General features: G+C 40.7%; 1 long non-coding RNA gene across 1 annotated transcript in view; it reads right to left on the minus strand.

The window, feature by feature from the left end:
* Positions 1 to 24,681, minus strand: part of LOC129393792 (uncharacterized) — a 263,111-nt gene extending 238,430 nt beyond the window's left edge. Inside the window, exon 1 of the long non-coding RNA XR_008620837.2 lies at positions 24,529 to 24,681. This is a non-coding gene — a long non-coding RNA (uncharacterized LOC129393792). The remainder of the gene's footprint in view (positions 1 to 24,528) is intronic.
* Between the last annotated feature and the right edge of the window lie 493 nt (positions 24,682 to 25,174).

The following is a 25,174-nucleotide window of genomic DNA, read 5'->3' on the forward strand; positions in this document are numbered from 1 at the left end:
TAATCAAACTCAATTGCTATTTGGAAAGAAAGAGCCAGGAATGAATTTAAATATGTGGTTCAGTGGTCAATTTCCAATATTTTCTCCTGTGCAATCCATATCCTGCTTTCAAAGGTAGGTGGGCAAAGATACTAAGTCTTCCAGATGGAGGTGGGAGGCCTTCTTTGAGTTGGAAATTCTGCATAAACAGCATCAAGCCACTATCCAGCCTCCCTGAGCATCTCAGTTCACCATGGAGGCACCATGAACTAGAAAAACAGTGACATCCCTCTCTTCTCACCCTTTGCAGGACAACTTGTGGTCCAGAGAAAAGGTTAGAAAACTTCCTCTTCATGGGCTCTGGAGAATCATTTGTGGTATTCACTCCAGGAAATCAATTTCTGAAGTCTATTTCATAGACTTTAATGAGTTCCTTATTTAAAAAACAACATTTGGCACTCTCTATTCAAATATATTTCATGCATTTCTATTGAGTCATTTATTTGACAAACCATGTGCTATCTGCTTCCTTTTTGAAATGCTATATTTTAATTGGGTCAAGGATATGTGTGCTATATTTTTTAGAGAATTTTTTTCATTTCTAGAGAAGAGTTATATCTAAGGGTACATCTTAATCCAACATAGCAAGAGTCTGTTTACCTTCCCCGCCTTAGCATGTTCCACCTTTTAAAGAGGCTAATGAGTGACTCACGTTTTTGGCTGACTTTTTCTTGAATATCAGGTCTTCTCTGAGTGAGCAACTCATCTTCTGCACAGATACTGCATACCCACCCACCCATCCCAGCTTAAATACTGTTTGTCTTGCTTCCACTGATAGGAAAAATTATTCAAATTCTATCTTCCCACTCACTTTAGTTACGAGAATGGGTGAGGTTAAAGAATTTGGTGGCACCAACTGTGAGATTCACCTTTATTGTCTATCCTTTTGAACTGTCTTCCCACTCACTTCTCTAGCTACAAGAACGGGTGAGTTTAAAGAATTTGGTGGCACCAACTGTGAGATTCTCCCTTATTGTCTATACTTTTGAACATCTCACCATTAAGTACCAAAAGATCAGCCAGGCGCAATGGCTCATGCCTGTAATCCCAGCACTTTGGGAGGCCAAGGCGGGCCGATCACGAGGTCAGGAGTTCGAGACCAGCCTGGCCAATGTGGCGAAACCCCGTCTCTACTAAAAATACAAAAATTAGCTGGGTGTGGTGGCACGAGACTGTAGTCCAGCTACTCGGGAGGCTGAGGCAGGAGAACCACTTGAACCCAGGAGGCGGAGGTTGCAGTGAGCCGAGACAGCGCCATTGCACTCCAGCCTGGGCAACAAAGCAAGACTCCATCTCAAAAAAAAAAAAAAAAAAAAAAGCACTAAAAGACCCTGACTGCACACTTACGATTTACTTTTTGCAACCATGAATGCTTTCAAATCTGATTCTAAATTCCAAAATCATGCAAGGAACTGAACATACCCGGCAGACAGCAGGAAAAGTTAAAGTTAGAGAACTAGTTACTGTGCTACATGTTTACTGTAAACTGTTTCCTACTTCCTACTTTTGCCTATAATGCTCATCTTCCCCTTCACCCAACTAATCCCCAGTTCTCTCATCCTTAAGGTATTACCTGTTGCAGTAAGTTTCCTCTGTCCCTAACACTCCCCACCTTGGTTGTCTATCATCCTCCATAGCTGTTTACATCTCCGTCATTGCATTTAACGTCACTGTGTTATAATTATCACTTATGGGTCTGTGTCTTCAACAAAGACAGAAACTAAGTCTCTTTCATTTTTGATTGCCCATGCTTGGTCCAGTCTGGCGGATAGAAAGCATTTACAGTGAGAATGAATGGGCATCAACTGCTCTCTGACTCATCTAAGAAAACAAAAACAATTTTAGATTCAAGGCAAAAATGCAATAAACTAGTGAGAAAAATATCTGAAAGTCCTAAGCAGAAAATTGTTTTAAGTAGTATATATGGCTGCTTGTTCTCCCACGTGCTGGTGCACTTGTTTCACTCTGACTTAAGAGTGGATATTTATATTTGTAGATGACTCCACAAACCCTATCACTTTGGGCTATCACTACAGGTATTTCCATCTCCACTTACACTCACTCCACAACCTTCTCCATCACCTCAAATACATCTCCCCGGCCACCTCCGCCACTATCTTACTTCCACCACCTCAACCTCCTCTACTATCTCAGCCACCTTCCCACCCACCTCCACTACCTCTTTCACCTTCTTAGCCATGACATTCACTACCTCTATTACCTCCATCGCCCCGACCAACTCTTCTAGCTCCATCGCCCCGACCAACTCTTCTCCCTCCACCTTGGATTCACCACCAATTCCTCCACCACCTTCACCACCTTCTTCACCATCTCCATCACCTTCACCCAACCATAACCTCCACCACCAGCTCTACTACTTCCACCTCCACCACTCCTACTACCATCTTTTCCACCCCCTCCACCATCCCTAGCTCCACCTCTATCACTTGTCCCACCTCCATAACCTCCTATGCTACTTCCTCCATCCCCCCACTACATCCTTTACCTCCACCTCCACCTCCATCTCCACCTCCAGCACCATCTCCTCCCCCTGCATCTTCACACTTACCACCCCCTCTACCACAGCCTCCATCACCACAAGTATTTATTCTCTTCAAGAATCATCTTCCTCAAATATATTTGGGGAATATAACAGAAACTGATTTTACCTTCTTTTCTGCTTCTTCACTGTCCCTTGCCTTCTCTCCTGCTCCTGCCACTTTTTTTCTCCTCACATCTCTGCATTCCACAGATATCTTTATGCTGATCTCCCCCTTCTCCCACTATAAACCTAGCAGAGATTCGGCTCTCGATACATGTTTAAAAGTGAAATTGGTTTTCAAGGCATCCCTGGAAGTTGTGGGAGCTTGGAGCTAAGGTCAGAGGAGGCAGAGAAAAATAAAGCATGTTCTCCCTGTTCTCTACCCCTGGAACCAATATTCTATGCAAGAAGGTAGATCACAAGCTATTTCACCCACTGAAAATACATTAGCCAAGGTAACAAAACCTAGAAACAAAGTACAGCATAAACTGGGCATGCAGCCTGCTCCAGAGATAAAACTGAAGTCTTGACTGCAAGTCTAAAAGGCCCATCCATTCCCAAATGATTGTGTTCCTTCTATCATTGATGTATGACTATCACAGCAGAAAAAATTATGTAGCCTTAAGTTGTATGTATTTAGGATGTTGGAGAACAACATAGTAAGGATTCCAGGATTAATGAATATAAACATATAATACAAAGAAAATTCATCATAAAAATACAACTCAGCAGGTCCTCTGTCTCCCTTACAGAGACTTTGATGGAAAAGCATGGGGATTTTCGGTGTTAAAGTGGCCACCGGAGGGAAGTAAGTCTGAAGGATGAGTCAAACCCCAGATCTATGGAACACCCTGGAACACAAAGATAAAACAAGAAAATCCATAAAAGTCACTGGAACTACTATTTCCAATGCCACCAAATTGGCTCAGAACTCTTACTGCACTTTTCAATCTTATCATTTAAAAAAGATAAAGAAAAAAAGATAAAGAAATAAAGACATGGATTTTTCAAACAAATGCAAAAGCTTTAGACACTAAATCTCCACTCCCAGACTTAAGAACATTCAGAATAATGAGTCAGTTTTGGCCCCAGTTCCTACGTTTTACCCTTTCACAGGATGAGACAAAGAATGAAATATAGAAATGAATATATGAATGGATGAATGAATGAAATATAGAAAAGAGAAAGTTTCTAAAGTTGTGACAATCATCAACATAGAATGCCACGCTGAATGTAACAACTTTACTATGGATGTGATCAAGGTATATATGGGGGAAAATCTTGTTCTCAAGGAAATTCCAGGTATTTTACATCAAATCTCATCTGGTGACAATGACAAGAAAAACACTTTTTTGTGTTAAGGTCCCAGCTCAACACAAAGCGGCCTGCCCAGAACACCCCACCCAAAATAGCACATACCCCCTTTCAACTGTCCTTTTCTGTCTTCTCGCCCAGCTTTATTTTTCCTTCTTTTTCCTATTTATTTCATTTTTCTTATCTATTTATCTCACACCCTGCGTTATTTTTCCTTCTTATCATCACTCAACATAATACGTATTTGTTTATCTACTTATCGCCTCCTCTCACTTTTATATAAACTTCATAAGAGCTTTGACCTCTTCTTGAGCTTCTATTTTTGTTCACTCACAGCGGTATCCCCAGTGCTTCAGATGGTGGTTGGCACAAAACATTTATATTTTGCAGTGAAAAAACTCTATAGGCTAATTAAATAAATGATATCTCTAAATAATATAAACAATTGATAGCACAAGTACAAAATTATATTTTTGTACATTTCCTCAGTTTCAATGCTTCCAGGCAAAGGAAGTCAAAATCTGTGGCTCCGTGTTTGTTTTAGTCTTTCATCCTGTTCTACTTCTAAGTCTATGAAAATGGATCCTGTTCTTTAGTCTCCCAGGCTGCCCTCCATCTTGGCTCTTTTCCCTTGAAGGAGAATAAGAAGGACCAGGAGAGAGACCAGGAGAGGAAAAAATGGCATAAGGGACTATAAAAAATGTTGGAGGGCAAAATTTAGTCAAGAATTTAAAATTTAGTAGGGGCCTGCCTCTACTCCCTGCCTCTTGTTTAAACTAAAAATTTATCTTCCAAGACAGTAAGATGAGACAGGGAGAGATTTAGGAAAAAAATCTATGCTTGGCAAAGGATCCCACCTTTCTATCTGTAAGGCTTTGGAATGACTCCATCTGTAGTTCAGGAGTAGAAATAGTCTTTATGAGGACAGGTAATTGTGTATGAAGACTATTAAATGGGAAATTATGTGTGTTAGAATAGAAATACAGTATGCAGGAAATAAGAATACATGGCATCTCTGTACACTTGCTTAGATGATGGGTAGAGAAAATACTGGCTACAGAAATTCTGACCCTCAATCCTGAGTGGGAGATTTCGGTGTAGAGGAGCTTGGTGTGTGATACTAAAGTTATCTGTCAAGGTAGGAAACCCAGGGGACAGGGAACATGGCCCCATAGTCTAAATAATAGCTAGTATTTATCAAGTACTTATTATGTTCTAAGTGATTTTACAGGGTTAATTCATTCCATTCTCAACAACAGATCTATGAGGTAATGTTATCAGCCCCATTTTACAGATAAGAAAACTAAGACTCAGAGAGGTTAAATCCCTGGTCCAAGACCACGTGACCAGCAGGAAATGAAGCTGGTCTTTGAACCGTGACAGTCTGATTTTGACACCAGCACCGCTGTGCTTAATCCCTGCTCTCTGAGGAGATGCTCTGCCCACACTGGGAGGCTGCTCTAACTTCTGGGGTCTGTCCATTTTAGCTCTACACATCTTAGCTACACACAAGTAGATAAAAATTCCACCAAGAAGGCAGCCCAAGAAGGATCAAAGACGTAGACAGCTTCCACCAGCCATTTGGAAGATCTATGAAGAGTCCCCTACCATGCTGTCCTCCTCCTGCCAACACCTCTGTCGGTCTCACATGTGGCCTCCCCTCTTCCTTCCCTCCCCTGCAGTTCTCCTGTTTAAGAGGAAAGGAGGAGGTAGGGAGAAGGTGTAGGAAGTAGAATTAGCCATAAGCTCTTTAGAGAGCCACAAGCTCTCTCTTCTCACCTGTGAATTACCCTTGACTAGCCTCAGGTGAAAAACAAGTTCAAGGGTGTTCATTAAGATTCTTAAATTCTTTTCAAAACAAATATGTAGGATTTGACAAAGAAACATGTAGTACCTGAAACATTTATGGTTTACTTCATGCTTTCCCTTTACACATGGAAAAAAAATTAGGAAGGATACTCCCACTCCTAGTGTCCTATTCAGACAAGATGGTCCTTGGAAAAACTGTTAGAACTCCCTGTGCTACACCTTTATAAAGCACAGTTCTTTCCATTCATGTTCATAGAGCCATTTCTCTCAAAGCGGGCACATAGCAACAGCAAGTGCTAGGCTGGGAAGGATTTCACCCTCAACTGCCTACTAAGCCTAGCACTTCCTTCCAACCCTTCACTTTCTTAAATGCAAAAATTAGTTTGGAAGAAAATGTGTATCAAATTGTACTACTATAACAGACACTGTGATATGGCATCCATGTCCTCCCTCAGGAATGAAGGACTTACTACTGCTTATTATCCCTGTTTGGATTGCCTTGGCTGAAAAGAGCCACCTCATTCAAGCCGATGCACCCTTGCTGGCACAGAGCCCATTTAATGACTAGTAGTAGTGGTAGTAGTGGGGTATAAAGTCCCAGCTTTCCCACCCTAACTCCAGACCACTCTAAAGGGTTACCCCAACTTCAAAACTTTCCGTAATGTATCTGCTCTGCAAAGGCTTCATCACAGCCCAGCTTCTGCCTCTGACCAATCCTGCTTACTTCTCTTCCTTCCGTTCCCTTCTACAAATGTTGACCCCAAGGGCACTCTCTAATAAACCTCCTTCATGCTTATCTCCATCTCTGTGTTGGCTTCCTAGGAAACCCAACCCACCATACCTATTAAGCCAACAATTGTAATTACCCCTCATTTCCCAGGTAAAAAGGTTTTAAATCAATAAGTAACTCACACTTACCCTGGCCACACCAGACTAGAGGCAAACATAGACGACATCTGTGATCCTCTGCAAAGCAAAATACCTGTAATTCTAGCCCTGCTCTTTTTCCTGGGTTCTCTTAAATGGGCTTTAGAATGTGCCGCATAAACCTATGAACTATTCTCTTCCTCTTGACACCTCCACGTTCTCCATGGTATCTGTCGTGCACATCATGGCACTCAGGAGGCTGCTCTGAAGATCAGACTCCCAGGTAAGGATGCGGCTCCAGTTGCTCTATATTTCCAATCATTGTGCCAAAGTTCAGAGAAATCACCTTCAGTCAGGGAGCTGCCTTATATTCTCTATTTTGTCATATTTTCCAAAAATTTTCCACAAACTATAGAAGTTAGGTTTAAATAGGAGAGAGGATTTCTTTATGTTCAGTTGGTATTCTTTGGTTCATTACAGAGCCTCCTACCTGCTATACCACAAAATGAATTCACCAGACACTGGACGAAAAGACATATGAAGTGACACAGGCCTCATACTGAAAACACATTTTTTGAAATCGTCTTTATATATAAAACCTTAGGAAATTTTTAGATATAATTTTTAGTTTACCACATTCACATTGTTTATTTAGTTAGCTTTCATTTTTGTCATTAATTTCTAGTTTTATCACACCATATTCAAAGAACATAGTCTAGATGAAGCTGAGCCTTTGAATTAAACTTCCTCTTTTACTTACACCTACACAGGCCTGAAAATCATATATTTTATGTATTTGTTCGATCTCTTTTCAGATATATTTTATATATTTGCTTTTTCATTTTCCAAAAAGGTTTGTTTTTATTCTAACTGTAAGTATTGATTTATCTATTTTTTTCTCTTAAGTCAGTTGTTGCTTTTGATATTTTGAGATCTTACTGTTAGCAGCACATATGTTCATGATGATGGTGTCATAGCTTCAACATGTAATGTTTCCTGTCCCTTATTAGGTTTTTCACCTTAAATTCTATCTGCTCTGATATTAAGTGCTACCTATGATTTCTTTGCTTCAGACATAACTGGTGTATTTTTTTCCATTCCTTTCTTTTCAATCGGTCTATATCCTTTTGTATTTAAAATTTATGAGTCTTATAAATAACATCTGTCCAGATCATGGTTCTAAAAACTCTTTCTGTCTGTTGGTTGTTCACATTAACTCACCTGTATCTACTATAATTACTGTTACTTTGACACTTTGCTATCTTATTTAGTGCTATTTGCCATGTTTTCCTTTTATTTCTTTCTTATCTCTTTCTTGGTTTTCTTTAAATAGTCTACATTTTATTCTGCTGATTTAAATGTCATAATTCTATAGTTATTGTTGTGGTGGTTGCCCTAACTCATTAACCTATACTTATATTATGCTCATTTTTCCTAACGATGTCTAACATTTATCAATATCTACATCCCTCCCCTGAACAAGAATCTAAGTGTCTTCTCGGCAGCTTCTGATCAGTCCCCACACCACTTCCCAAATGTCTAAGGAGTTAGATGTTTGAATGTGACTGTAAAATTGGTTGTTACTTATTCCTCACACACATTTCAAGTTTGTAATTTCCACAAAACACACTTATAAGCAAAAGAACTCTAGCCTATCTAGTTACCTACCTAATCTTTCCTCTCCTGCCTGGAAACATGCATTTTCCATAGTCAAATCAAGTGTTTCATTTTCCTAAATCCAACTTTAGCCCAGATACCTTGCAGCCCGTGGGATCCCCAAAGGACATCCCCAAGGGAGACGTATACAAAGGAAAGCAAAGTAGTAATTTCTGAACACTCTGTGGTTTCCCTTTTCTTAAGTGACTCAGACCTAATTAGGCCAAGCCTAAAGGAGTTTCTTTGCTCTTCTCTGACTCTTCCCTCTGCCTAAATTAATCCTTAATCTTACCAGAGTGGAAAGGAAAGCCCCAAATAAGGGGCAAGTACAACCTGAGCAGAGAAAGACAGATGGCAATGGAGTCTGCCTAGCGAAAAGCAGGCACGGGCTAGGACAGCTGTCCTGGGCCCTTAGAGAGGACCCCAGAGAGGGTCAGCTCACCACTCCTAGTACCTGGAGAAATAAACAAAGTGAAGTGAAGCCCACCCCAATATACTCCCCGCATACAACCCAAATGGCATCCTGGGTCTGACTGCCTATCACAAAGGCTGAAACAGGTAAAGGTGTAGAATAGTGACACCTGTGTTTCCTATGCCGTGCAGCTCAAAAACTGTATATTGAACACCAACGATCAATGGAAAAATACAGATGAATGAGACACCATCCCTACCCTGTGAGTGCTCACAGACAGTTGGAAAAGGCAGATGTATTCAAGGCTGTGAGATACTATGTCATAACGAAAAATTTCTCAAAACTTAGCAATTCCCAAGAAAGTCACTGGGACTCATCATCCTAGGGGTACGAGACCTACTAGAGAGTCAAGAGAGGAAAAGTACTTTCTCTTCTGGACCAATTCCCTAGCATACAAATCACTAAAAAGGCTTCCCTTCCCCCAAATTGTCTCTTTTGCTTTTTACTAATGCTGGAAATTTCTTTCAGTGGAGACAAAGCCAGTCTTTCTGCAATTAGAGAAAACAAGCTTAAAATAGAAGTGCTGTGGGATGGTTAGCATGAGTGGAAATTAGGTCAAACCCATGTGTGAATGACTAATATCAGTTGATCACCAGTTTCGATAGGCGATAGAGGTTAGTGATTCATAAACCCTGGGAGCTGGGAGCCCCAAGAGTCCCACTGAAAGAAACTGGAACACCAAAGAACACACAGGCATGTGTTACAATGTTGTTCAGGCTTTGCTCTGTTGATTTCTATTCATTGGAAAAACAACTAGAACCTGAAGCAATATTGCCTGTTTCCTCAAGTCATCTCAGAAGGGACCCTGTTTTGGAATCCTAGTCCCCGTCTTCATCCCTTGATATCCAGGACTGTGAATTCATGTTCTGAATCCCACGAATCATAAACACCTCTCACCTAGCTCTTCATTCCCAGATGTCTGTCCAGAACTGTCCACATTTCAGTACTTCATCAGCAGATTAACTTGATCATATTATCTACTGATTCACAGAGTGGCCTTAAAATTCCTCCAAGGAGTCTCCAGGCCCTTCGAGGACAATGAACATCACTTGCGTCTCCCATGCCTGCAATTATCTGATCATTCCTCCATCACAGTAACTTCATCCACAACTGTTCTTTCAGCTCCCCGCATTTGTCCCTTTCCCCAAACAATTAGATCTCCGCGTGGATAGACAGTTGAGTTGGAGGGCTTTTTTGTGGGGAGGGGGCGAATCTGATGCCATTTATATCCCTTCAGAGCTCCAGCCTGGTTTCATAATCCCCAAGCACCACTTTGCGTGCGGCAAGGTATAAATATATGCTAATAGGAGGTCTGGCTCCTTGTCACAACACATTGCAGGCTGCATTCGTGCAAGATAGAATAAAAAGATTAGATGCAATCTTGAAGTCAATCAGAAAGCAGGAGGAAACCAAAAAAACGGAGCTCAGATTGTCAACAAGGAGAGGCAGAAAAATGACTTGAATCGAATTGCAGTTTATCTCGTTAAGCGTTAAAGGAAACCAATTTCCTTCAGAAATTGGAAGGCAATTTAAACATTTCTACAGTTTTACTAAAGTTTGAAAAATTCCAGTAAAAGAATAAGATTTTCTTTATTTCTGCATATCTGACATTTTCCCTGTACTCTCAGGGACTAGAAGGCCCTAGATAAGAGGATATTTAAGGAAAAGTGAGCAGTTATCAACAACTAAGGAAAAGAATCTATTAAAGAAATACTCACGTGATTTCTTCAGCCCCTTCAGGTTCCATGCCAAAAGACCCAAGGAAACTAGAACTGTGTAGGAAAATACCAGGATACAAAATCTGGTCTAGCCCTGGATAAATCACCAGGCTGGGTTAATTGACAAACACAGAAGTCACATTCAACCTATAAAGGCCAAATACATTGTACCAATCTCAAAGCCAAGCTACCTTCCATTGGGGTCGATGCCATCACAAGCTAAAGGCACTGTTCACAATGAACTTAAGTCTTTTTTGATAAGCCCCATTCCCCATTCCTAGAATCATAAACATTGACAGTGGCCCCTATTTTGCAAACTGTATAATGGTTACTCCTCCTTCCCATGCTGAAATGTGTAATTCTCCCCAACCATTGTATCTCATAGAAATCACTAACTAAACCTCCATCATCAGATTTAAAACCAAGCTTTCTCCAATCCCATAGGCCATCCGGAAATTATTGTTAGCCAACAAAAGCAGACCTTTTTTTTTTTTTTTTTTTCCTGCATTATCCCAAACAATGAATTCTCAATATTTCCAGAAACATGAGGGCTTAAAGGATACATATACTGTACTAAGAATAGCCATTACCTCAGGAAGAGGATCAATCAGAGTACCTGAAAGGGGCTCCCATATTTTACTCAGTCTATACATGTATTGTTTTTATCTTCTACAGTGAAAAAGCAAGTATTGCTCTGTAATTTTAGAAAATGCATTTTAAGATGTTCTGAGATGAATAAGCTAAGATTATTTTTTTCAGATTCATGCCCCTAAAAAACTGCCAACTCTAACCTCTTGGAGGGCCAGCTGTGGTGACTCACACCTGTAATCCCAGCACTTTGGCAGGCTGAGGCAGGTGGATCGCTTGGAGCTCAGGAGTTCAAGACCAGCCTGGCCAAAATGGTGAAACCCCATCTCTACAAAAAAAAAAAAAATACAAAAATTAGCCAAGTGGGGTGGTGTGCACCTGTGGTCCCAGCTACTCGGGAGGCTGAGGCAGGAGAATCGCTTGAGCCAAGGAGGTGGAGGTTGCAATGAGCCAAGATTGCGCCACTGCACTCCAGCCTGGATGACAGAGTGAGACCTTGTCTCAGAAAGAAAGAAAGAGAGAAATAAAGACAGACAGAAAGGCAGGCAGGCAGGAAGGAAGGAAGGAAGGAAGGAAGGAAGGAAGGAAGGAAGGAAGGAAGGAAGAAAGGAAGAAAGGAAGAAATGTTAATGTTTGGTATGAGCTAGACATTGCTCAGAGTTTAACTTGCCAAAATTGTGGCTTTTGTCTTCATTCATTGCTTTCCCTGCACACTCATTCAGTCAACAAACATTTACAGAGCATAGACTGAAAAAGGCATCTGATGTGAAGCTAAAATTTTCCTTAAAAAAGAAATATGATAATTAATGATGTGGCCAGTTGTTCTCCGTTATAATTAAAGACAAAATCTCAGACAGATTCATCAGAGATAACATTCAGGAACAAAAAAAAAGTGCCTTTCCTGGTTTCCCACTTCTACTGACAACTTTTTTCTTTCAATAACTTGTTATGTGCCAGGAGCAAACAATATGAAATCCATTCCTAATGAGCAATAATTATAGCTTTAAGAAGCTGTACAATCAGTGTTCAGTGATTTCATTATTAGATAGCACCATAAATTATGCTAATGCTGATAACAGTTCTGGATGAGAGAGGTCCAGATCCAGGAGATTGCACTGAAATTATTTACATCCTCTATTTCTGAAACAATAGACCCAGCAATTTGAAAATCAGATGATCCGATTTATTCTGGCGGGACACATATGTAACAAGTTGCATCAACCATAAAATTAAATAGGCTTTCTTTTTTTTTTTCCTTTTTTCTTCTTAAACTTTTTTCTTCAATCTTCTCTTACCTTGAGTATTACCAATCTCCTTTGAGAGGAAATTCTAAGTACTGTAAAAAATTACTCAGTGATGGTGGTTGATGATGTCAGAAAAGGATGACTTTAGTGCACCTGTGTCTTCATAAAAGCTAAGCTTAAAAATGCTATGTCTGGGCCGGGCACGGTGGCTCACGCCTGTAATCCCAGCACTTTGGGAGGTTGAGGCAGGCAGATCACCTGAGGTCGGGAGTTCAAGACCAGCCTGGCCAAAATGGTGGAAACCCTGTCTCTACTGAAAATACAAAATTAGCCGGGCATGGTGGCACACACCTGTAATCCCAGCTACTCGGGAGGCTGAGGCAGGAAAATCGCTTGAACCCAGGAGTCGGAGGTTGCGGTGAGCCAAGATCATGCCATTGCACTCCAGCCTGGGCAACAAGAGCGAAACTCTGTCTCAAAAAAAAAAAAAAAAAGCTATGTCTGAAAAGTCACAATTACCAACTAGGATGCAGAAGAAGGGTACAGACTTACTGTGTTAGGGAACGATTGCCTCTTCTAATCAAAGTCCAAGCTTTTAAGGGTCAGCTATGAAAGGAGAATCTCCAGATGGATATGGAGAGATGTCCTAGGTGTCTCAACTTTATTCTCCTGTGTTTAGAGTTGGGAATTTTCCCACTTCAGTTAATAGGGTTTTGTTTTGTTTTGTTTTGTTTTTGTTTTTCTTTTCTTTTTTTTTTTTTAAAGCTAACTTTTTTTGAGTACTTTATATGCCAGGCCCTGTGCAAAGGGCTTTATGTACACTCTCTCAACCAATCCTCATTAAAACCCTGTGTAATAAATTTATGATTGATTCTCATTGTGGAGATGGAGAATAAAAGTTTCAGAAGGCAAAAAATAAAATAAAATAAGCAAAAACTAATTTGCCTAAGAACATACACTTAGCAAATGGAAAAGCCAGGATTCAAACCCAGGGGAACCAGGGCTTGCTGCCCTTGGTAGGAAATGCGAGGAATCCAACGCCCATCTGACTCCAAATGCAGGGGCTTTGCTGAAGCCTCATAAAGGGCAGCAAAGGGGCAAAAGATACTACGTGACACCCAGAAAGACTTTCTAAAATTCCTATTAAGGTTTACCAAAGATATGGAGCAACTAGAGCACCTTACATTACTGCAGAGGATGCCAATTGGTACAACCACTTTGGAAAACTATATTTTGCAGTATCAACAAAAGTTAAATATACACATATACCCTGTGACCCAGCATTGCACTCCTAAGTGTCTACCAAACAGAAATGACATGCACAACAATATTCACAGCAGCAATGCCCAAAATAGTTCCCAAACTGAAAACAACCCAAATGTCCATTAACATGGACAATGAGCATATTCATTAACTTGCCCATGGATAAATGGGGAAATTAATTATGGTATATTTATTCAATGGAATACTACACAAGAATAAAAAATAGATTACTGATACATACAAAACCACGTATAAATCTCATAGACATAGCCAAGGGAAAGAAATCAGAAATAAACAATCAATACTATATGATTCCATATACATAAGGTTTAAAAACTCACAAAACTACTCTATGGGACTAGAATCAGAACAATGATCACTCTTGAGCTATTGACAAGGGTGTAAGGGAGCCCTCTGGGGTGATTGAAATGTTCTATATCTTGAAGTGGGTAGTAGTTACCCAAGTATATTCATACGTAAAAATGCATTGAGCAGTACACTTAACATTTGTGTATTTTATATAAGCTATATCTCAATTTTTTAAAATAAATAAAAATTCTCATTGGGTCTCTTTGTCCCCAAAAGTCCTAGTCATCATGGCAGTTGGTCCCCCAAACTCTACCTCTATTTCTTCCAACTTCAGCACCCCACTTCTCTTGGTCCCTTCTCATACCTTCTAGATATATTATTTTCAGTCTTGCTGGTAGATTCATGTCCTTTCTTACATAAATCAATTTAGTTCCCTCTGGCACCTTCCATTTCTCTTTACTATTCATTAGTATAATCAGGAGAATGAAAATTCCAGCAGTCAAGCAGATCAAACAAACAACTCTCTTTAGAAGAATATTAGTGCACTTACAGAGTCAGATTAGAATCATTTGTTTCTATCTCCTCTGAGAAAGAGTAAGCTCCCTGAGGGTGGGGGGGTACATAACTCAGATGCTGGGTAAATGTGGAGTTGTATTAAATGAACGCTCTTACTCCATGCTTCAAGTTGTGAAACCTAGGGCATTCGCTAACTTCTCATCATTCACTCCAGAGATGCCAGCAATGGGTTAAAGTAATAAACAAGGATACTTAGAGTTAAGATCATAAAACTATGTTTCAGAGGCATTTGCCTGGGAATTACAAGAAAAATGCAAGATGGCAGACTTTAATTATCTTGGGTCATTTTTATTATTTTAATCTTTTTATCTCTCTCTAACTTACTGCCTTTTACTGAACAGGCATAACCAGGCAATTCCACTGTTACGAGAGAATAGAAGAACAACAATTCCCTTGGAGTGTATAGGAGAGAAGACAAGAAGTCTAAGTAAACAATTAAATTGTCTAACCTCTGAAATGTAGGAAACAAGCCAGGAATTGGACTGGCACCTATTTTCTTGCTGTTGAATATAGCGGAGCCTAGAAAGGTGATTAGTTCCCATTTTATCATACGGGTGGAAGAGTCTTTCATCTATTTGCTTGGGAAGGTGCTCAAGTGTGGGCATCTCGCAGGAATAGTCTCATCTCTTTAATCTGGGATATACCAGCTACCAATCACTATCAGAACCCCAAAATTCAAAATCAGGGAAGCAAGGGAAAAAATAAAGGCAAAAGGACACATTCGACCTATTATTTATCAAGAAAGAGTGGCTTGTCTTAGAGTCCATTTCAAAATGCTGTGCCAGGCCAAATTTAGAGGAGAGAAAATCTTTTGTTCAAATCCCTCACTGAAATATAACTAAATGGAATAAAAGTCTGAGGTCGTGTAACAGGCCTCAATTGTAAGGCCACAGGTGACAAAAGGCTAGTTGAAGGATAAGCCATTTTTTTCGAATACTGATATATTACCAACATTGAGAGAGCATCATATCACACGAAACATTTCCATGTTTAGAAAGACAATGTGCCATTCCTTTCCAGTCCCCCAGGACAACCACCTCAGTTGGATGACTTCTGTATAAATACAGAAGCTAACTGTGAAGAAATACACGTTCACTTCTTAGAAAAGTATTCCTGTGTTTATCTTTTGGTAGACCTGGGCTTCTTAGACATAAACCATTCCTTGTCAGCAACAAGTAGGCAAGTAGGGGTTTATTTTTGTCATTCATAAAATAAACCAGTTCCCAGCCAAAGGAAATGAGTCTTAGAGGCAACCCCGTCATAGACATGCTGTAGAAGTTACAAATGGCTCTGTGGCCCAGGCCATAAACAGTCTTTAGGAAGGCTGGTGCTGAGCTGTTGATATTAAAAATCACCTCATTAATTATGTTTGTAAACAATGCAGCTGCCTGTGCTTGCAAGCTGGCTTCCTCAGCATAATAATATTTGTAACAATAATAACCATCATTTCAAGCATAGCAATAAATAGTCAATCCAAGAACCTCATGTGAAATCACATCTGGGAGCTGCCACCTGGTCATTCAAAACACCTCTTCAGAAGGTAGGAAGGTTGTTGTTTGTTTTCCACTCAGAAGGCACTTTATCAGGATCAAATGCTCCACGAAAATCATCCCCCCTCACTTTTTTTAAAAAACTGGTCAACAGCTAGTGTGGGCAGAGTAACAAAACCAAGAAGAAAGCCAAGAGACAAAAGCAGGAAAGAGCTGGCCCTAAAAGCACATCATGTGGCATAACCTCCAGAAAGCATGAGGGGAAAGGGGCCTACTCCTCTCCCCTGGTGAAGGCTCAGTGAGGTTCAGACTGTACTTCAGGAGACCAACAAACCAGCCGTGCCTTCTTGGCGCTCGTTCAGTTACACTTTTATCGAACACCTACTATGCACTGGGTGTGCACCAGGTGCTACAGAAAAATTCACAAGCAGATATCCATTGCAGATGCCTGTCGGTGATGTAATTAGGACATACCTGGCCGACTAGGCAATACATAATCTAAGTGGCCTGGTATTTCCTTTCATTAAAGTCATACCTTTAGAGCACATATTTCTAAAGTTAGAGCAGCAATTGTAAGTCCTTAAAATTGCTAAAAGCAAGAGAAAAATATGTTTTCTTGTAACGCAGGTAAGCTAGAATTACTAGGCTTCTTTCCACATGAGAGGACAACACCTTCATACCTCATTTATGCCTCTTCCACATGTAAATTTTAATTCTGAACTTCACCGGAGAGAGATAAATGTGGCATCCAATTCCAAAGCATTACCCATTTTCTCTGTCTCTGTCCCTCTCTTTCCCCTCTCACTCTGTATATATATTAATTTTATAGATCTTTTTATTGTCTGAACTACACTGGTTGCATGAGAAGCAGAATAGGCCAAGAAGTTCCATTTCACACATGCCATCCTTATAATTCAAATAGGACAATAAAAAGAGAGAGAGAGAGAGAGATCTATAAACTGGTGATAAATCAGTGTCCTAAACCAAATTAACCATCGAAATAGATTATCATAAAAATAACGCCATGAAAAATATTCTTCACCTTCCTGGTTCAGCTGCCTGTAATGGAGAAAGGGAAGGGGGGGGGGTGTGTGTGTTTGTGTGTGTGTGTGTGCGTGTACATTGCCACACGCAGATGCAGACATGCACACACAGGCCAGAGGGCACGCAGTTACATGCTGCTTGCTCCTCCCGGAACAGAGAATGCTAAGAAACCTCAGGATTGATCCCCAGCCTTCCCAGTTTCTAAAGCTCAGCTTTCGTCCAACCTGGTAAATAACAATACCATGTGCCAAGTGTTATGTTAGACCCTGAGGATACAAAATGAGCTAAAGTGGACACAATCCTTATCCTCATAAAACTTCCAGTCAGGGGTAGAATAGATGGAAATTAATCAAATAATTATATGGATAATATTTTTCTAACTATACATCCTAATAACTGCCTAAGAAAATGCACCAGCGGCTATGAGAGCACTGAACAAGGGAACCCAGCTTAATCTGAAGTCAGAAATGAATGCATCTTTGAGCTGGAGAACGAGTGGAGGCCAGAGTGATATAAATGGCCCACCAGCAGGCAGCATCCTCCATCAGTAGGAGGAGTGAAATGCACTTTTATCGCAGGAGAAGGTTGAAGGAGAATGGATGAGCAAATGTGAATGGGACCACAAGCAACAAGAGGAGGAGGAATGTTCCACACAAAGGGAACCACATATACAAAGACTCTGAGGACAGGCGAGAAGCACGTAACAGGAACTGAAAGGCAGCCACAAAGGGAGAGCAGAGAGCAAGAGGAGGGCGGTGTCAGATGCAATGAAACGGGCAGAAGCCAGATCATGGAGATTATTAGCATGTGGAGGGGAGGATGATGCGCGGGAGTGCTGAGCTTTCTCTTTCAAAAGCTCACTTTGTTTTCGTGTGGAGAACAGGTTGACATGAAAGAAGGAAGGAGCTGGGAAGACAGTTCTTAGTCCTCCACCTGAGTCTTGGCGAGAGATCGGACCAGGAGTCTAATACTAACTAGCTCTGTGACCCTGGATAATTTGCTTCACCCCTTTAAGCCTCAAATTCCCCACCTGTAAAATGGCAATAATAATGGTTTTGGTGGGGATTAAATGAGATCGTGCCTGTGGGGCACTCAGCCCTCTGTAAGCCTTCAATAAATGTTAGCTGTTGGTGGTGCTGGAGATGGAGAGAAACAGACAGATTAGAGAGATATAATAGTCTAACAGCAAGCAATCACCCTACCTAACTCTTACCTAAACTCCTAAAATGTGAGGGGGCACATTTTTTTCATAGAAGAAAGGTCAGGGAGGAATTAATGAGGAAAAGCAATTGGTACCAATATGAGAAATTTCCCAAATTTGCAATTTTTTTTTTTTTTTTTTTTTGGAAACAGAGTCTCACTCTGTCCCCCAGGCTGGAGTGCAGTGGTGCGATCCTGGCTCATTGCAACCTTTGCCTCCTGGATTCCAGCAATTCTCGTGCTTCAGCCTCCTCAGTAGCTGGAACTACAGGCACGTGCCACCACACCCGGCTAATTTTTGTATTTTTAGTAGAGATGGGGTTTCACCACGTTGGCCAGGCTGGTCTCGAACTCCTGACCTAAAGCAAGCCACCCACCTCGGCCTCCCAAAGTGCTGAGATTACAGGTGTGAGCCATCGTGCCCAGCCTGAAACAATTCTTGTTCCTTATTATTAACACTGCCAGAAATATTTAAGCTATGAAAGGTATCTGAGACCATTTAGAGAAGTAATTCCTAAAAAATGCTCAAGCAATATCTTCAACAAGCTTTGTGACAACAGCAACAAAAAGACTGCAAAAAAGTAAATGACTTGCCCAAGATCATAGGGTTGTTAATGGCTGAAGCCAAGAGTGCAACCTGGGTTAAACTCCAAGTCTGTACCCTTTCCAGAAGGGGACAGAGCCTCCTGAGAAGTCCAAATCCAACCCATTCCTTCCAGATTAGTTTAGTCAGAAAAACAAACAACAGCAAACCCCAGGAAACGAGGTACAGTTGAAAGTCCAGTTCTATTGTTTATATTGAAAATTATGGTGACGCTACATTGTTTTGGTGTTTGGTAAATTGTATCACTCTAGTATTAGTGTTATAAAATAGCTCTTGCCTTTGGACATAATAACGTCTTTTTGAGGGCTTTATCCAAATGCATACAGGAAGCAAAATAAACAAAAGCAGTGTTATTTGTCCACTGCAAAAGGCAATTGTTATTAACTTTTAAGGCAAGTTGGATGATAGGCTATTTGCATATCCAAAACTTCTAATGCAGTAAGAAAAAAAAAATTAACCTCTGTATTAAGCACAGACTCAAGGTCTGAGAGACTTCCTTAATTAAATCAAACTGCTTTTCCACAGAAGCTTTAGGTAGAACCTACTTATGGGAAGCTTAAGGTAATTGATCCTGAAATTAAGCATTCTTTCAAAATCTGGGCACCGGACTTTTGGCGTACTCACAGAAACCAGAAGTGGTTTCCCCTGGCTGATCTTTGAGGGTGTCCCCTTTAAACTTGCCAGCCTCCTTCCGTGGAAGATAAAATCATGCAGGGGTATGGATTAGCTATCATGTCATTATAGCAGGCACAGCCGTCTGTTACAGGTAAATTGCTAGGCAATGTAATAACAATGCATTTTATTTACTGTGCAGGGTGCTTATCTACAGAAATGTTCCCGACAAACAAAGAAAGGCACAGCTAACCGCCTTCTCTTTAGAATACAGGCTGAAGCTATGCCAGCACCTTCAGAGAATAAAAATGCTAAATAATCTCTGTATAAACAGAGTCCCTAAAAACTCAATGCATTTCCTAACAGAAGCAGAAAAGGCAACTGGTGCCTGGGATGTCCACGAGGTCTTTCTCAGGCTCCTATCACTGCTGACTAAATCGCATCCCAATTTGGGGAGGAACCAACCAATGGTCAGTGTAAGTCCAGACTAAGAGCATTCATTGTTGTTAAATGATGATGATGATGAGGTTGATAAGGTTGACTACCATTTGTCACATGCTTGTCATCTGCCTTGCACTTTTCAACATTGTCTTTTTTTAATTCTCAAAACAAACCTATGTTAGTCCTGCTCTTAACCTCATTTAACAGATGAAGAGTTTCACAAGTAAGGAAACTGTCCACTCAGCTGTTAACTTGAAAATTCAAAAATAAGCCTGCCTCCCTCCAAAACTAGAGATATGAACCTCTGTGCTAGACCGTTCTCAAGAATCTGAGGAATTTGCCTGAGGCTGGACTTAGCATTCAGGACTCTTGCCCTCCCCTGTTATTGGTGCCTACCTTATGTACACATCCCACCCACTGAAGCATCCACTGGGCTCACACTTTGTGCCCCACAATGAGGGCCACCAATACAAAGGGCACTGTTTTACTAAAAACCTAGTAGATGCCTTTTAAACATACAGCCATCCATGAATAGAATAAGTGAACTAATGAATGAAGGAATGAAGAAATCTAATTAAAGAGTCTAGGATGCAGCCTACAGAGACATGACTGGAATGTGATTGCTCTAAAAGAAAGCTGTGACTTAATCAATAGTATTAACATATCTGAAGAAAGAATGTGTCCACAGAAGGAAGGCGGTCTGCCCAGAGTTCAGAAAAATGGAGCACTATTGAATTTGGTGTTTATCCAATTGTGCCCAAGGGAGAGAGGGAGTACATATGGCATTGATAGAAAGATGTACCAGGATTGCTTAGTTCACTTCAATAGTCTTTGTAAACCTACTATGTGCCATGCTGTACAGTAGGCACTGTGAACGAACACACACACACACAGACACACACACACACACACACACACACACACAGTTCCTAACATGGAGGAACTTGCAGTGATAGTAGGAGAGACCAGCACATAAACAGTTCTTAAATGCTCAGTGCTACAACTGAGATATGTGAAAGGTGCTACTGAGTACAGAGGAGAAAACCTTAGTCCAAGGTCTGGGAAAACTTCCTGAAGTGACCCTTGAGCTGTGTTTCAACAAATAAGCAAGTGTCATCCAGGCCATAACAGACACAAAACAATTATAAGCAGAAGAACCAGCAGCTGTCCACATCACAGCATGTCAGGGATAAAAATAGTGCCTATTGCCTATTAGTCCAGAGACAGAAGATGGTGTATTTAAGTAGCCTGCAATTTATCCTTAGGGAAATAGGGAACCTTTGAAGGATGCTAGCTGGGGAATAACAAGATAAACTTGCATTTTAGAAAGATCATTCTGGCAGGAATATAAACAATGGAAGTGAATATAAAGAAAAGCCAAGAAGGCCTACAGACAAGTTTGAAGTTATTATCAAAGACCCTGGTGAGGCTCTGTCCTAGATCAAGGATAGCTAGGATAAGGAGAAGAGGGAAAAGTAAATATTTAGGAAGCGATGTTGACCGGTTGGATGGGAAGCTTGAAAGAGAGATGAGAAATCAAGAGTGATTCCAAGTTTCTGGCTTGGATGCGGTGTTAATGGTTGATTGGATGAGAAGGATGAAGAGATAAGGAATCTAAGATGATTCCAAGTTTCTGGCTTGGATGACCAAGTTGATGGTAATATCATGAACCAGGATAGAAAATATAAGAGGAGCAGCAAATTTGGATTTGGAAGCTGAAGAAAATGAGTCTTGTTCTGAACATGTTGAAGTGTCCATTGGACATCCAAGTGGAGCTGTCCATCCAGTGGGCTATTGTATACATAATTCTGCAACTCAGAAGAATCATCAGGGATAAATACTTGAGCCAGGTGCAGTGGCTCCTACCTGCCATCCCAACAACTCAGGAGGCTGGGGTGGGAGGATCACTTGAGGCCAGGAGTTTGAGACCAGCCTGTACAACACAGGGAGAGCCCATCACTACAAAAATAAAAATAAACTAGCTGGGTGTGATGGTGTGAGCCTGTAATCCCAACAACTCAGGAGGCTGAGGCAGGAGGATCACTTGAGCCCAGGAGTTTGAGGCTGCAGTGAGCTATGATTGTGCCATTGCACTCCGGCCTGAGTGACAGAGTGAGATTCCATCTCTAAAAATAAATAAATAAATAAATGTTTGAACATCGTGATCAAAGAGATAATAGTTAAAACCATGAGAGTAAACTATCGCAAGGACAAAAAACCAAACACCGCATGTTCTCACTCATAGGTGGGAATTGAACAATGAGAACACGTGGCCACAGGAAGGGGAACATCACACTCCGGGGACTGTTGTGGGGTGGGGGGAAGGGGGAGGGATAGCATTTGGAGATATACCAAATGCTAAATGACGAGTTAATGGGTGCAGCACACCAACATGGCACATGTATACATATGTAACAAACCTGCACATTGTGCACATGTACCCTAAAACTTAAAGTATAATAATAATTAAATTAAATTAAATTAAAACCATGAGAGTAAAAGAAATTAGCCAAGAATGGATAGAAAGATGGATGGATCAATGGAAGGGAAGAAAAGAAATAAGCTAATTAAAATGAGATTATTCTATATTAGCTAGCTTTAATTTTTGGAAAGTTAGAAAACTTTGTTTTACTTTAAAAAGGATAAAGAAACTGAAGAAAGTGAAGGAGAATAAACTTCAAATAAACGTTTCTTTGCCAGTAAAGTTATTATTTCTTAAAAGAGCCTTCTAGGTTAAGAAAAAAAATATTAAAAAAATATAAAGTGGCTAGTCATTCAAAAAACAAAAAAACTTTCTGCTAAGAAAGATGAGGAAATTAGTACTCTCACACTCCCACCCATATTCCCTGATAAGGATTATAACATTAATTCTCTATTCTGTTACCATTTTCTACTTTTGTTTAGACTTAGTTCTTACATTTACATGAATTGAATGCCCACTACCAGTCTTTTACTGTGACTGTTTCATTCCTGAGTCCTTCATTTTGTCCTTTATTTTTACCTCTTGTGTGGCTTCATCTTGTCACTAACTTTTTTTCCAAGAAGTGTTTGTACACCCTGTAATTCTTGGGTCAATGCATAAGAATGTTTACCTGTTATCTTTATATTTGACCAACTCCTTGGCTGGATATAATATTTTTGAGTCACTCTTTTCCTCAGAAATTTGTAGACATTACTTCATTGACTATTGGCACTGAGCAAAAGTCCAAAGCTAGCCAGATTTTCCCTCTCAATAAGTGATTCGCAAAGCCCATGTCTTTAACCAAATGTAGGGGAAAGAAAACTCAATCTCTCTCAATATGTTTGGCTCCTTGATGGTTTGAGGTGGACAAAACTCTCTGGCAATATTAAACAACATTTAAAAGCTACAAGCAGGCCCGGCGTGGTGCCTCACACCTGTAATCTTAACACTTTGGGAGGCCGATGCGGGCAGATCACTTGAGCCCATGAGTTCAAGACAAGCCTGGGCAACATGCTGAAACCCTGTCTCCACGAAAAATACAAAAATTAGCCGGGCATAGTGGCACAGGCCTGTAGTCCTAGCTACTCAGAAAGCTAAGGTGGAAGGATCACTTGAGCCTGGGAGGTTGAGGTTGCAATGAGCCCTGACCATGCCACTGCACTCCAGCCTGGGCAACAGAATGAGCCTTGATCTCAAAAAAATAAATAAGTAAAAATAAATAATAAAAGCTACAAGCCCTTCTCTGCCTCATTAAATCTTCTCATCCTTCAAGACTCTGCTCAAATGTTCCCCACCACCCTATAAGCCTTTCTCCTCCCCTCTTTCTAGGCAGAATTAGTATTTTCAAGGAGTAGTTATTCCATTTAGCATTGTAAGTATGCCTGTTTTCCCACTAAATTATAAACAGCTTGAGAGAAGAACCATGTTTTCTTCATTGTAACCCCAGCATATATCACTCAGCTATTAATAAACATCGTAAGGGTTCAATGTTTCCTGAGTAATCTATCTATTCTCACTTTTCCCCCATACATATCTGAGGGACTCCTTAGAGCAGGTGTGCACAAACATCAGCATGCATCCGAAATACCTGGAGGACTGGCTAAAACAGATTGCTACACCCCATCCTCAGAGTTTCTGATTTAGAAGGTCTGGAGTGGGGCTCAGAAATTTGCATTTCTAACAAGTTCCCAGGTGATACCAATGCTACTGTTCCCAGAATCACACTTTGAAAACCATTAGAAATAGAAATAGACAGAACGAATCCTTGCAAATGGGAAAATGAGGTTCAGAGGAGGACCTTACATTTGTCTCCAAAAGCATCCACATCTGAACTAAGTCCACAAAACTGTAGACTAAGTGATTTCTTATAGCATAAGACTAGAATTAGCCCAAATATTAGAGCATGTGACCCACGAGAAAAGACATTTCATGACGCTTCCCTTAATTTTTCTTTCTTGATTCATCTTATCACTCATGAATAAAGTACCTTCAATCAGTGTTATTTACCATGATTCTCTATTATAACTATTAACTGTACCCACCTTAATTCAATGGTCAGGTGGGAGTATACATGCAGAGGGAATTCATGTACTTCAAACTCTCCTTCAAAATAAAACAATAATAATAGTCATTTAAAAATCCATTTCTCTCTCACCCTTATTGTGTTTTCTCAGGCTTTTCATTCTGTCTCCCTGCCTTCTTATCTCCCACACACATGAAACAGTGGTGATTTTTAACGTCAAGATTTTGCAAACCATCGCCAGGTACACATTCCCTACCACATCATCCTTGCCATTTAGCCGTTCGGTCCCTGGAGAGGATGGTCAGTGGCCCCAAGGCTTCTACAGCAACTTCTAAGTGGTGATTTTTGTGCTCCTTTCCCTTAAGGGCTTAAATTTCTCGGAGCACTAAATCTCCCCCCGGTTTTCTGCGCGCTATCACGCGCTGCGGTGCACTAAAGTTGCGTTGCAGTGCCACCTACAGTCTGCTTCTGATAGAGACCCAGAGCCACCCAATTCAGGGCCCTCTCCACCAGCTGACCAGTTAAAGCAAAATACAGACATTCTGGATTCAAGTGGACTCTGCCTCTATAAGAAACTGCTCAGTACAAAGTCAAGAAGCCCTCCTATCTGAACTTCCATCTGGAACTATGGATTGTTAAACCGTTTGAAATGGTGTCATCAGCTTGGATTCTTGCTTCACATTGTGTTTTTAACTTTGGAAGTTTTAAACACCTTCATGGCAAGAGGCCTCCCGTGGTGACAGTATGAGAAGAGGAAAACAGTGGCTGCTGGGCCTTTCCTTTCTGCTTCTTGTGGTTGTGGCAGTGTTTGAGCTTCGTTAAGATCTGCAGGGTGAAAATCAGCTCGGCCCGGCCAGGGAGCCAGAATGAAATGGAGCGCCTGTGCGCGCATTCGGAAAGCA

The sequence above is a fragment of the Pan paniscus genome, chromosome 15 (assembly GCF_029289425.2).
Source record: "Pan paniscus chromosome 15, NHGRI_mPanPan1-v2.0_pri, whole genome shotgun sequence".
Lineage (NCBI taxonomy): Eukaryota > Metazoa > Chordata > Mammalia > Primates > Hominidae > Pan > Pan paniscus.